The sequence below is a fragment of the Giraffa tippelskirchi genome, chromosome 1, assembly GCF_054371585.1.
Source record: "Giraffa tippelskirchi isolate mGirTip1 chromosome 1, T2T-mGirTip1v1.2.pri, whole genome shotgun sequence".
NCBI lineage: Eukaryota > Metazoa > Chordata > Mammalia > Artiodactyla > Giraffidae > Giraffa > Giraffa tippelskirchi.
In genome coordinates, this window is record NC_137275.1 from 121,710,470 (window position 1) to 121,723,648 (window position 13,179).

Consider the following 13,179-nt stretch of genomic DNA (forward strand, 5'->3'; position numbering starts at 1 on the left):
AGACCTGAGGGGAATGAGGATGAGGTCTTAGTGCCACCAGCTCCCTTCCTGGAGGGTTTCCCTGAGCTAGCTGTGCCCCCCTGCCTGCCTCCCCCCGCCCCCGCCACCCTCACTAAGGCAGCTGCCCTCCCCAAGCGGCCAGCATGCATAGAACCTCCCTGTGGGCCTCAAGGACTGCATCTTTGCCTTGTCCCCTTAGGCCAAGGGGTGGGCTCCTTGCCTGGCATTACTGCACTAACCCCACAGTGCCCCCTCCCGACTATACACACACCTTTGGAAAATGCTCTTCTTGAATTGTTCTGAGTATGTCATTGGTTTCCTGCTGGGACCACAAGTGAAAACATAACTTATGTAACTGACATCCTTGTTAGAGGCCCAATTCTTTGCTTTAGGGATCAAAGATTGTATTTTGGAATCTCTGCCCAGGAAAACCTATGTCCTGGTGGTTAGTTCGGCTCCCCTGAAACCGTGGTCACTACAGACAGCTCCTCTGCCATCCAGAGGCCCGCAGACACAGTTACCCGGTCCTGAGCCAGATCAGGAAAACGGAGCCTAAAGACAGACTGGTGTGGTTCAGGGAGAAGCCGGTGTCCCCTGCCACCCAACAGAAACTCCACACAGACGACGAAGCCCTGAAGCAGCAAACATCTTCAGTGTAGCGCTGATGCAACCAGGAAATCAGCCCAGAGAAACAACCTCAAGCCTACCTCATCAAATATGACGTATCTGATCCTTTTCACCCACACCTGGTGGTACAGAGCCAGCAGCAGAATTTCAAAGCAGGCAGGCACTGTGATGAGCACCCACAAACAAGAACACTTTGAGCTCTTGCCACATACAGATGTGCTTCTGAGAATATAAAAGAGAGAGTTAAAACTCCTAAATGGAGCTGCTAATAGCTAGAATATGATACTGCTTCAGAGAACATTTCACTACAGTTGCAATGTATTTTTCTGAATACTGTGAAACTGCAATTTTTGTAGGTCTAAATGGTAAACTATCAGATTTGAAGTTTAAATTCTTATTTATGAGCAATCAAGGTAATAACAATAGAAGGAGTCAATTGTCACAAATTTACTTCTTCAAAATCTGACCCCGAGGTTCAGTTTAGGTTGAAAAACATTTATTAAAAATTAACAATGATGGGGTAACTTCTCTGGTGGTCTAGTGGTTAAGACTTCACCTTCCAATGCAGGGTATGTGAGTTCGATCCCTGGTGGGGGAGCTAAGATCCCACACACCTCACAGCCAAAAAACCAAAACATGAAACAGAAGCAATATTGCAACAAATTCAATAAAGACTTTAAAAATGGTCCACATCAAAAAAAATCTAAAAAAAGAAATTAACAATGATGGAAGTTGGGACAGGATGTTTGTTTAGCTTTAACCGTTTTCTGTGAGTTCAGTAAAGAGGAAAACTGTTAAGTCCATCCATAAATTTAACATTTGAAACCATGACGAGCATCCTTCTTATCGAGAAAGATCAAGAAACAGTTATTATGAATGGAAATCAGAGTTTTACTTTTTATAACATGGGGTTTTTCAGATCATTTTCAATCCACTTATAAACCAGATGATGCTTTTTGTAAACTCAAGAATATTACTTGTACAAGACGCTGGGGAGGTACCGCACTTCTACTGAGAGACTCTTGAGTGCTACCGTGTACGTTGGCAACCAATGCATTAGTTAGCATGCATCCTACCTGAGAGTTCAGGGCATCATGGCAATAGTCCCAGGTGAAAACACCACACAGACTTTCCCCATTTGGCACATTTTTGTTAAAACGATTTCCAATGGTTGCTCCCACTTAATTGACAAGGGCCTGATTGTCAAGGAAAGAGATCCGTTTATCATGTGACAGATTTGAAGAATTGTTGTTTTTGAACTGTGGTGTTGGAGAAGACTCTTGAGACTCCCTTGGACTGCAAGGAGATCAAACCAGTCAATCTTAAAGGAAGTCAACCCTGAATATTCATTGGAAGGACTGATGCTGAAGCTGAAACTCCAATTCTTTGGCCATCTGATGGGAAGAACTGACTCATGGGAAAAGACCCTGATGCTGGCAAAGATTGAAGACAGGAGGAGAAGGGGACGACAGAGGATGATATGGTTGGATATCACCGACTGAATGGACATGAGTTTGAGCAAGCTCCAGGAGTTGGTGATGGACAGGGAAGCCTGACGTGCTGTAGTCCATGAGGTCGCAAAGAGTCGGACACGACTGAGGGACTGAACTGAATCATGTGACAGAGCACTGGTAAAACCTCAGAGAACAGCAGGCACTGTCTGGAAACACGTGCTGCTGGGGGCGGGGGCAGGGGGTTCATCACCTCCTTCTCCTCCCATCTGCCCTCATACACTGACCCACAGGCTGTCTACCAGCTGGGTGACTATGCCTAAACCTTGGTCATAGCCTCCACCTAAAGTAAAATGGGAAAAACAGCTTCATCAGAGGGAAAGACAGGAAGAGTTGCCACACGAGAAACAAACAGCTGATCCTGGGCGATCAAGGCTTAGAGAGAAGCCATGAGTCTATGTAGGAGAATGGCCGAGGTGGGCAGTGGGGTGGACATGTGGTGCTCATATTTAGGGGCGGCCTCCAGGACTCTATCTGTGAGGGTACAGGTGATCCTCACCCCAGACCAGGCAGGTGGCGGCCAGCTGAGTATGTGCAAACCCACACACATCTCTCTACTTCATACTTTGTGCCCCTAGAAAGTTTCACCTAGATTAAAATATAAACTTGAAAACATAAGCATAAAGGTACTAGAAAGTGAACAATTTCACATATTTTCATATATTTGAGCACACACATGGCAAAGCTAAATGGAAATACTGATAAATCTGACTACACAAATATTAACAAAATACCATTAATATAAGCACAATATAGTAAAAAGACAAAATGACAAAAGTACATTGGTTATAATTTGGAGGAAAAAAGAAATATACTTATTAAATACAATTCTGGCCAATCAATAAAAAGGGAATTCCCCTTCACTAAAAGAAAAAGAAAATGGCCAGATTTCATGAACAAGTAGCTCACGAAGAAAGAAATATTCTGCCCAGAAATCATATGGGAAGACTTTCCAGTCAGTAATCACAGAAATGCAGATTTAATATGAGATGGAAATTTTTTATCAGCATGGAAATAAAATTTTTTAATGATAGGAATGTTGTTAAAAAATAAGAGAATATATACTTCCATACACTGCCAGAGGGAATAAAAACAGATTTAAACTTTTAGAAGAGTCATTTGGCTTCTAAACTTTTGGGTTCTAAAACTTTTAGAAAAGGAATATGTACTGTGTTGAATTACCAATTCCACTTCCAGTAAGCTTAATTTTTCTTGATGTATTTTTTATTCATTTCTTACTATGAACACTTACTGCTTTCACAAGTGTGAAAAATGGAAAAGCTACAATAAAAACTAAAGTGCTAATTTCATTTAAACATGTTGATCAATCTGGTTCTGAGTCTGACCCTAAGTCACTCAACACTAAATTTTCCTAAAAACATCAATAAAATGGAGTGAGATCTCATTTTAATCTGTAGAATCAAAGTTATGTCAACTAAATCTGCCTTTCTTAAGAATAATCACATTAAAAACAAGGGGTTGTAAATGAGGATATGCAAACTTATACTTCCTGGAAATCAAACTTTCGTCTAAATACCAAAGATCATACTTTGTTGTTAAGTTTGACTTTAGGTGGTTCTAGCCATAAAACAAATATGGCAAAACCACTGGGTGTGAGGAACAGGCCAGGAACTGGCGCCCGAAAGCAGACTGGATATGCCCCATGGAGGGCAGAGGTGATGTGGGGTCCTTAGTGACTCCACACTGCCCAGCAAAATGGAAGTGCCTCGCTCAGTTACAGCAAAAAGCTGAACGACAAGGCTGCATGTCCAGACTCTTCCTCACAACCCTCCAAGGAAAGTATTACTTGAGGCTTTCAAACTGGAAGGAGAAAACGCAGAAGATAAAGTAACACTCATGGAACAGAACAGACTGTTGGTTGGTGGGGATGGTGGTGGGGGCAGGGGAAATGTGGGAAGGGGTCAAAAGGTACAAAGTTTCAGTCGTAAGTCAGTCCTGGGATGTAACAGTGACTATTGTTAACAACACTGTGTACCTGAACAACATTGTGTACCTGAATGCTGCCAAGACTGTAGTCCAAAGTTCTCATCACAATGGGAAAAAAGGTATAACTGTATGAGGTGATTCATGGTAACTAGAATTACTGTGGTGATCACGTCACAATATACACCATTACTGACCATTACGGTGTACACCCGAAACTAACATGCTACATGTCAATTTTATCTCAATAAAAACTGAAAAAATAAACTGGAAAAAAAAAATAAAGTGAGCTAATCTACCACATGACCTTGGGCTTATTTCAAAAGAGGAGGTGCAGGAGTAAATGAGAAAATTCACTTGATTGTTACCTTGATGGGGGCCATGTCCACGAGCACCCGCTTGTCACCCGGGGACGACCCCCAGCCCTGGGATGTACCTTGATGGAGGCCACATACACGACCACCCCATTGTCACCCTGGGATGACCTCCAGCCCCAGGACATACCTTGATGGGGGCCACATACACAACCACCCCCTCATTGCCCTCATGCAGCACCCTCTCCATGCAGTAGTAGGAGGCGTAGTCTTCCCTGAGGACTTGGGGGCCATGATGACCACAGACTCGTTCTTGTCCAGGAGCTCTTGCTGCAGATTCAGAGCACTGTCACGTCAGCACCAGGTGCAGTATGACAGCAAAACCAATACGTGAAGACACCTCCCTCATAATTCCCTTCTAATGGCAGCAGGACAGACGTGAGCTCTAGCAGCCTGTCTCTCTCGGGGGTCAGTGCCACAGTGGGACCCTCCCCCAAGCAAGAGACCATTAATAGCAACTGTCAACCAGCCACCTGAGTGGTCCTTCTTGGTGATTGGTTGTGGGCCTCTCTTGTGTATAAAAGGAGTCTACTGAAGGTGAGAAAAAAACTGGATTTTATCTGGAAATTAAAAAATGATATTGTATCATCATTAAAAAAAAAAAAAAGGAGTCTGAACTGGGACTGAGGGAGATGGTTTTCTGAGACACTAGTCTGCCATCTTCTGGGTCTGCTGGCTTTCTGATTAAAATTCTTATCCTTTGTTCCAACAACTCGCCTCCCGACTTATTGACTTGCCGCAAGCAGAGCGAGCTTGGGCCGAGTAACGCTGAGCTGCAAAGCAGTGGTTAGGAGCTGAAAACACGCCAAGAGATCCTAGAGAACTTGTGAGGAGCTCACTGCCTCTCCTAGAAGAGAGAACGGCAGTGCTTTTGAGCATACAGAGGTGGGCTTTGTGTGAAAAATTGAGACTGAGTCAGAACAAATTATCTTGTTCTTGGGCAGATTTGCTTTCTGATGACTTGTCATTAAGTGCACTTTGGCTTAGAGAAATGAAGATCTAAGAATATGTATTTTTGTGAGGGTGAAAAAGTAGCTGAATAGAAAAAAAAATCAATAATTAGCCACTTTACTACTTATCTTCTCCTTTGTAAAGAGAAGAATTGCCCTGCTTTATAGAGCCTGTGGGTCCTTCATTAAAACAGATTCTCATCCCTCAGCCTACACTTTCATTCATCAAAATGATGACTCGTCAAAGGATCGAGAGCCCGTGTGATGGGCAGAAGACAGAACAGCCCTCCAAAGCCCCACCCTGCTCACTATCTGAATCCAAGTCCACTCTGGGCTGCATTTCAGAGCAAAGGCAGCATCAGTACTGTGGTGTGTGTAGGATTCCTGGAAGCCCTCGGCTGCCCCAGGTCTGCCCTCAGGCAGGAAGAACCTGGGCCCTGCCCCTGAGCAGCAGCAGAGACCTGTGGGCGACCAGCACCACCAGCACCAACACAAGGAGGATAAGGTCAGATGCTGAAGAGACAGCCTGTGAGAGTGAACCTCTGAAATGGCTCTCTTTTAGGTAAGCATGTTTAATTCATAAGGTTGGACCAAAGCAGAAATGCACCCTTTTATTCCTAATTTTATATCCATCAATATTATTCTTACACATATTTATAGAAAAGCAGTTACTGTGGTCCCAGATATGGGCTATAAATACCTAAATGACTGTCCATACTGTTTAACCTCCCTGAATATCTGTGCACTTTTCTGTATTTACACAGGAACCCTACTGACTAAGGGGAACCTTGGAGGCTGCTCCGTATGATACAGTCGGAACTTCAAGTACACACATGTGAATCCACCAGAACACCTCCAAGAAGATGGTCCACTTACAAAAAGTGGATGATGTGGAAAATTCACTTTCTTTAAATGAGAAAAATTCCACATTTGACATTTCCTGTGGCAGTTTTAAATGACATGATTCAATATTAAGAATTTCATGCCAAACATGATATGAGGAACCACAATCATGAGTAGCTTCTGAGATCAGATTTAATAATACAATAGAAAATTCAGGCATTACCTGCTAGGTGTCAGGAATAAAGTCCTGAACTCTGGGGTCTGGATCTTTCCTCTCATCATGTACCAGATAGTGGCCCATGTACTGCAGCTGAAACTGGGCTGGCCCAGCACTCACTGTGAGTATTGTCATTTTTCTTCTCCTTTATGCCCTTTCCTGTGACCTGTATTCATTTAGAAGTCCAACTTGAAAGTGATTTTAAATTATAACATCATTTAAATGATCAAAATTATTTATTTTTTAAAATAAAATGACTGAAAACTAATTTTTATCAGAAAAGCATTTTACCTTCTTTGAAATTTTGCAATATTTATTGAAGAAATCTTTTACCATCTGAATCATTATCTTAACTAGGAGTAAATAGCACACATCAAGATTTTCAAATACCCATCACAGTACTTGAACTACAATCTGATACAAACACAATTAAACAATCACAATATAGCTTTTAATGTTCTCCTAGAATTAAACACAGGACTAGTTTTAAGGGTCTGCAGAGACTATCTAGCATTCAATTTGCTTTGTCCAGAGAAGCATTTGTAAAATGTTCCAGTTCTAGGTTACTTGGAGAAGGAAATGGCAACCCACTCCAGTATTCTTGCCTGGAAAATCCCATGGATGGAGGAGCCTGGTGGGCTACAGTCCATGGGGTTGCAAAGAGTCGGACATGACTGAGTGACTTCACTTTCACTTTCACTTTTCAGGTTGGGGCATCTGGATTACTAATAATGATTAAGAACGTGAAGCAAATATTTTCAATAGAAAAAGTCTGACAGGAGGTGACTGTGGGTACAAGACACTTTCTGTACACCTAACAGCTGCTCTATTAAAATGGAGCTATTCTGAAAACATTATGCACTGGATGCAAAGAACTCACCAGCTCCTTGAACGCTAAACACTGCAGGCACCTGGCTGTGAGCTGCCGGTCTGTCTCCTGCAGAAGCTCTGGGTATTTTTCCATCACAGAGCAGATCCTCTTCACCATCTGCACAGCTATACTGAAGTCTTTCGTGGTTTCACCTTGGCAAAGAATATACAACAAAATTGTTTAAAACGGCCATCAAAAATAACAAATGTTCGATTATCCAAGATTAGTCACTTGGCCTGTCAACCTGTCCCAATTAAATTCACTATTTACTCAGCATTAATGAAGGTTTTGGAATACAAAAAACTCAATAAAATTAAAATGCAGCTATATACACTCCATCACCTCCATGGATAATTGAGAGGTAGCCATGTAAGTAAGTGATGGAGAAAAAGAAAAATCTTGTAGTTCATGACAAAAATAAGGTCATTAAAACCCAAGTTGGTCTAAGTTCGGAGGAGCACAAATCTTTCTCCAGCTAGTATTTCCATGCCTTCTCTACTATATTCAAAGAAAAATACTGAGATAACTTTAACAATCTGGCTAAAACTTGGCAAGATGTATTGAATGCTAACAGTGACCAGACATAAATATGTGGTGTAAACATTAGAGCCTTTAATTCAAATGGTCCATTAACCCCACCGGATCCAGACTTGGCTAATTCCTCTCCTGTTTTTAGATCACAGACATCCTCTCTCTTCCTCCTCACTGCTGGCCTTTCCATACTTCACACTTAGGGCTGTTTTGATCTCCTCTTTCTTCCAATCAACCTACACTTTATTTACAAACATTACCAAACACTTACCAATGCTATAAAGGCTACAGAAGAGATTTAACATGGATCCTCACTGCAGCCCCCGCTGCCCCAGCAAGGTAAGCCACTGCTAATACTGCTCTCTCTTGCAGCCTCCAAATGCAAATCCTGACACGGTCTCTTAATTAGAGCGACTCCAGAGACCAAGCCCTATGCTTCTTGCTGTGGCAAGGTTCTCAGGAATGACTGACTTTGCCGGTAGGATGAAATTTAGTATAGAATGGCGGTGGAGGGGTGGGCAGCAGGGAACCTGGTGACCACGTGCTCCGTGGATTCACGTGTGGAGACGATCCAAACAGATCAGTGAGATTCACTCGGAAGAACAGTCAGTTGGAGGTGTACTGGCCCCTGGTCATGTCATCTGCCACCAACTTGCGTATATCTACCCAGCTGTGTCTCTCCTTCATCTGCTTCTTTCCACCTCTCCTTTTGGTTTCTCCTATCCACTGTGGCAGTTGTAAAATAGCACATAGAAACCACAGCAACTTTTGCAAGAACTCAGCATGCCAGGCAAACATGGCCGGAGTTTTGCCCAGAGAGAAATGCTTGCTTTTCAGACCTCAGAGATGGATGACAGGCTCTTCTTGGGAGTCCAGCTGCCCCGTGGGTCCCCTTAACCATGCCCACGATTCTCTAAATAGCTGTCTGTCAACTGTGACTGGGAATCAATTTTAATTTTTTCTTGAAATGTGGTAGGCTGCAGTCCATGGGGTCGCTAAGGGTCGGGCACAACTGAGTGACTTCACTTTCACTTTTCACTTTCATGCATTGGAGAAGGAAATGGCAACCCACTCCAGTGTTCTTGCCTGGAGAATCCCGGGGATGGGGGAGCCTGGTGGGCTGCCGTCTACGGGATGGCACAGTCTATGGGGACACGACTGAAGCGACTTAGCAGCAGCAGCAGCAGCAGCAGTTGATTTATAATGTTGTGCTAATTTCTCCTGTAGAACAGTGACTCAGCTACATATTCATTCTTTTCCATTATGGTTTATCCCTGGATACTGACTATAGTTCCCTGTGCTCTACAACAGGACCGTGCTGTTTATCCCCCCTACATATACTAGTTCATATCTACTAATCCCAAACTTCCACCCCATCCCTCCCTTACTCTCCCCCATGGCACCCACAAGTCTGTTCTCTATGTCTGTGAGTCTGTTTCTGTTTTGTAGGTAAGTTCATCAGTGTCGTATTTTAGATTCCACATATAAGCAATGAGGAATGGATTTTAATTTGCTTATGAATGTGCTGTATCTTTGCTATTGGGCCCTCTCTGAGACTTCATTGCTGATCAATAAAAGAGGTAATAATACTTGGCATGGCAACTCACTTCAGTATTCTTGCCTGGGAAATCCCATGGACAGAGGAGCCTGGCGGGCTACAGTCCATGGGGTTGCAAAGAGTCAAACATGACTGAAGTAAGTGAGCTTCAGTCATGTCTAACTGAAGCTTCTTTCTCAATGAGAAAGTATCTAAGCCTTTAATAAGAGATGAGTAGACAATCTACAAAAGAAATACAAATATTGATAAAAGTGTCCAACCTCTTTAGGAATAAAGATGATGAGATAGCATATTTTTACTTTCAAATTAGCAAAGTATATTTTAAGGTTAATAGCACTGGAAATCACAGGATAAGTCATTTCTCTTCCATTTTGCCGATGAGTATAAATAGGTACAGAGTGACTGCAAAGCCATGTGGCAGTACATATGATTTCCATTAAGCATGTTGATACTTTTGGATTGACTGTTCAAGTTCCAGGTATGTAGGCTAGTGAGCTATACAAAATGTGTACAAAGATTTATGCTCCAAGACATTCACTACAGAGTTATTTGTTAAAGCCAGTTTTCAAACAATTTAAATATTCAGCATTAGAGAGCTATTACACATCCAATAAAAATAAACTTTGTGAAGAATTTTTTGATAATCAGCAAAAGTGGTCTATTAAAGTCTGTTATTAATATATTTGTTAGTTAATATTATTGTGTGTGTGTGTGTGCTCAGTCATTTCCAACTCTTTGCATCCCCGTGGACTCTAGCCACCAGGCTGCTCTGTCCATGCGATTTCCCAGGCAAGAATACTGGAGTGGGTTGCCAGTTCCTCCTCCAGGGGATCTTCTCCACCCAGGGATAGAACCCATGTCCCTTGTGTCTCCTGCATTGGCAGGTGCATTCTTTACCATTATAGTGATATTAGTTTCCTGGTTTGACAAAGGAACCTTCATTATATTAGATGTTAACATGAGGGAAAGCCGAGTAAGAAGTATATGAAAACTCTACGATTATTGCATATTTCTTAATAATTAAACAATTTATTCAAATAAAAAGCTTTTTTAAAAGTTTCAGTACTTCTTCCATCATAGTTTTCCATTTTAAATTTCCAAAAAGATGTCCTAACACTAAAGCTTGGCATTCCTCCAGTTCCTCCATCAGCACCTTATAAGCATTCTCAATGTTCTGTTTTATTCTGCGAAAGGAAGGCAAGTCACATAAATAAAACATTCCATTACTCTCCAATTATAGAAAATCATATATTGAAGATAATATTGTTACTATATATTTCTAAATAAAAAAAAATACACTAATGTAATTCAGTTCAGTCACTCAGTTGTGTCTGACTCTTCGTGACCCCATGGACTGCAGCACACCAGGCTTCCCTGTCCATCACCAACTTACGGAGCTTGCTCAAACTCGTGTCCACCGAGTTGGTGATGCCATCCAACCATGTCATCCTCTGTCTTCCTATTCTTCTCCTTCCGTCAATTTTTCCCAGCATCAGGGTCTTTTCCAAGGAGTCGGTTCTTCGAATCAGGTGGCCAAAGTATTGGAGTTTCAGCTTCAGCATCAGTTCTTCCAATGAATATTCAGGACTGATTTCCTTTAGGATTGACTGGTTTGATCTCCCTGCTGTCCAAGGAACTCTCAAGAATCTTCTCCAACACTACAGTTCAAAAGCATCAATTCTTCGGTGCTCAGCTTTCTTTATAGTCCAACTCTCACATCCATACATGACTACTGGAAAAACCATAACTTTGACTAGATGGACATTTGTCAACAAAGTAATGTCTCTGCTTTTTTAATATGCTGTCTAGGTTGGTCATAGATTTTCTTCCAAGGAGCAAGCATCTTTTAATTTCATGGCTGCAGTGATTTTGGAGCCCAAGAAAATAAATCTCTCACTGTTTCCATTGTTTCCTCATCTATTTGCCCTGAAATGAAAGGAGTGGATGCCTTGATCTTCGTTTTCTGAATGTTGAGCTTTAAGCCACCTTTTTCACTCTGCTCTTTCACTTTCATCAAGAGGGTCTTTAGTTCTTCACTTTCTGCCATAAGGTTGGTGTCATCTCTGTATCTGAGGTTACTGATATTTCTCCTGGCAATCTTGATTCCAGCTTGTGCTTCATCCAGCCTAGCGTTTCACATGATGTACTCTGCATATAAGTTAAATAAGCAGGGTGACAATATACAGCCTTGACATATTCCTTTCCTGATTTGGAACCAGTCAGTTGTTCCATATCCAGTTCTAACTGTTGCTTCTTGACCTGCATACAGATTTCTCAGGAGGCAGGTAAGGTGGTCTGGTATTCCCATTTCTTTCAGGATTTTCCAGAGTTTATTGTGATCCACACAGTCAAAGGCTTTGGCATAGTCAATAAAGTAGAAATAGATTATTTTCTGGAACTCTCTTGCTTTTTTGATGATAAAGAAGATGTTGGCAATTCTAAATCTAGTTTGAACATCCAGAAGTTCACGGTTCACATACTGTTGAAGCCTGGCTTGGAGAATTTTGAGCATTACTTCGCTAGCGTGTGAGATGAGTACAATTGGGCAGTAATTTAAACGTTCTTTGGCATTGCCTTTCTTTGGCATTGGAATGAAAACTGACCTTTTCCAGTCCTGTGGCCACTGCTGAATTTTCCAAATTTGCTGACATATTGAGTGCAGCACTTAACAGCAACATCTTTTAATATTTGAAATAGCTCAACTGGAATTCCATCACCTCCACTAGTTTAGTTCTTAGTGATGCTGCCTAAGGCCCAAATGTAATTATAGAGCATCAACAATGCTTTTAAAACCTGCCAAACAGCACTAGTTTGTTTTTGCCAAATTAATTTTTGTCTGGACCCATTTCATTTTTTAACAACGTTATGATGGTATAATTAACATGACATAAAATCCACTCACTCTAAGGGTATATCTCAATGGCTTTGATAAATTTACAAAACTGTGTACAACCACCATCACAGTCTAATTTTAGAACATATTCAACATCTCAAAAAGAAACTATTTACCCATTTAATGCAATATATTATATTAGAAAAATTTCAAACATAAGCAGAGAGAACAGCATAACCCCCAACCCGGTAATAAACATCCAGCAACAGCGATTAACATAGCATTTTATGTGCATTTCACATAGCCCCCAAATTGATCAATGAAATAACCTCTGTAAGGTGAGTGTTCATATAAATTATTTTACCAAAAATAAGCCCTCCCTTAAAAAATACTGTTCTTATGGAAAGTTTAGTAAGGGAGTTTTGTAAGGACTCTTCTAACTCAGACTCAGAAATTACACTAACAGAATAAAATGAGATATACTGATTACAGGACACCTAATCATTACAAAAAAAATTTTAATTAAAAAAAGAACCCAAGCCTGTTCCTGCTCACTGCAGGCAACTAGAGCTGGAAATAGTTTAATACTGCTGCTGCTACATCACTTCAGTCGTGTCCGACCCTCTGCGACCCCATAGTCGGCAGCCCACCAGGCTCCCTCGTCCCTGGGATTCTCCAGGCAAGAACACTGGAGTGGGTTGCCATTTCCTCCTCCAATGTATGAAAGTGAAAAGTGAAAGTGAAGTCGCTCAGTTGTGTCCGACTCTTAGTGACCCCATGGACTGCAGCCTACCAGGCTCCTCCGTCCATGGGATTTTCCAGGCAAGAGTACTGGAGTGGGTTGCCATTGCCTTCTCTGATAGTTTAATGACTGAAGTTCTAATGGAAGCAGAGTAAACTATCTTATGATGGATGTCTCC

The 13,179-nt window shown here is 41.7% G+C and overlaps 2 pseudogenes across 1 annotated transcript in view; both read right to left on the reverse strand.

Moving 5' to 3' along the window:
- Positions 1-13,179, reverse strand: part of LOC145515940 (putative ATP-dependent RNA helicase DDX60) — a 90,811-nt pseudogene that overhangs the window by 15,776 nt on the left and 61,856 nt on the right. The window contains exons 4-8 of the transcript XR_014061145.1: positions 7,347-7,489; positions 6,473-6,632; positions 4,587-4,726; positions 1,704-1,823; positions 708-818 (exon numbers count right to left, since the gene is read on the reverse strand). The product of XR_014061145.1 is annotated as a putative ATP-dependent RNA helicase DDX60 (transcript). The remainder of the gene's footprint in view (positions 1-707; positions 819-1,703; positions 1,824-4,586; positions 4,727-6,472; positions 6,633-7,346; positions 7,490-13,179) is intronic.
- Positions 6,896-13,179, reverse strand: part of LOC145515956 (putative ATP-dependent RNA helicase DDX60-like) — a 47,174-nt pseudogene continuing 40,890 nt past the window's right edge.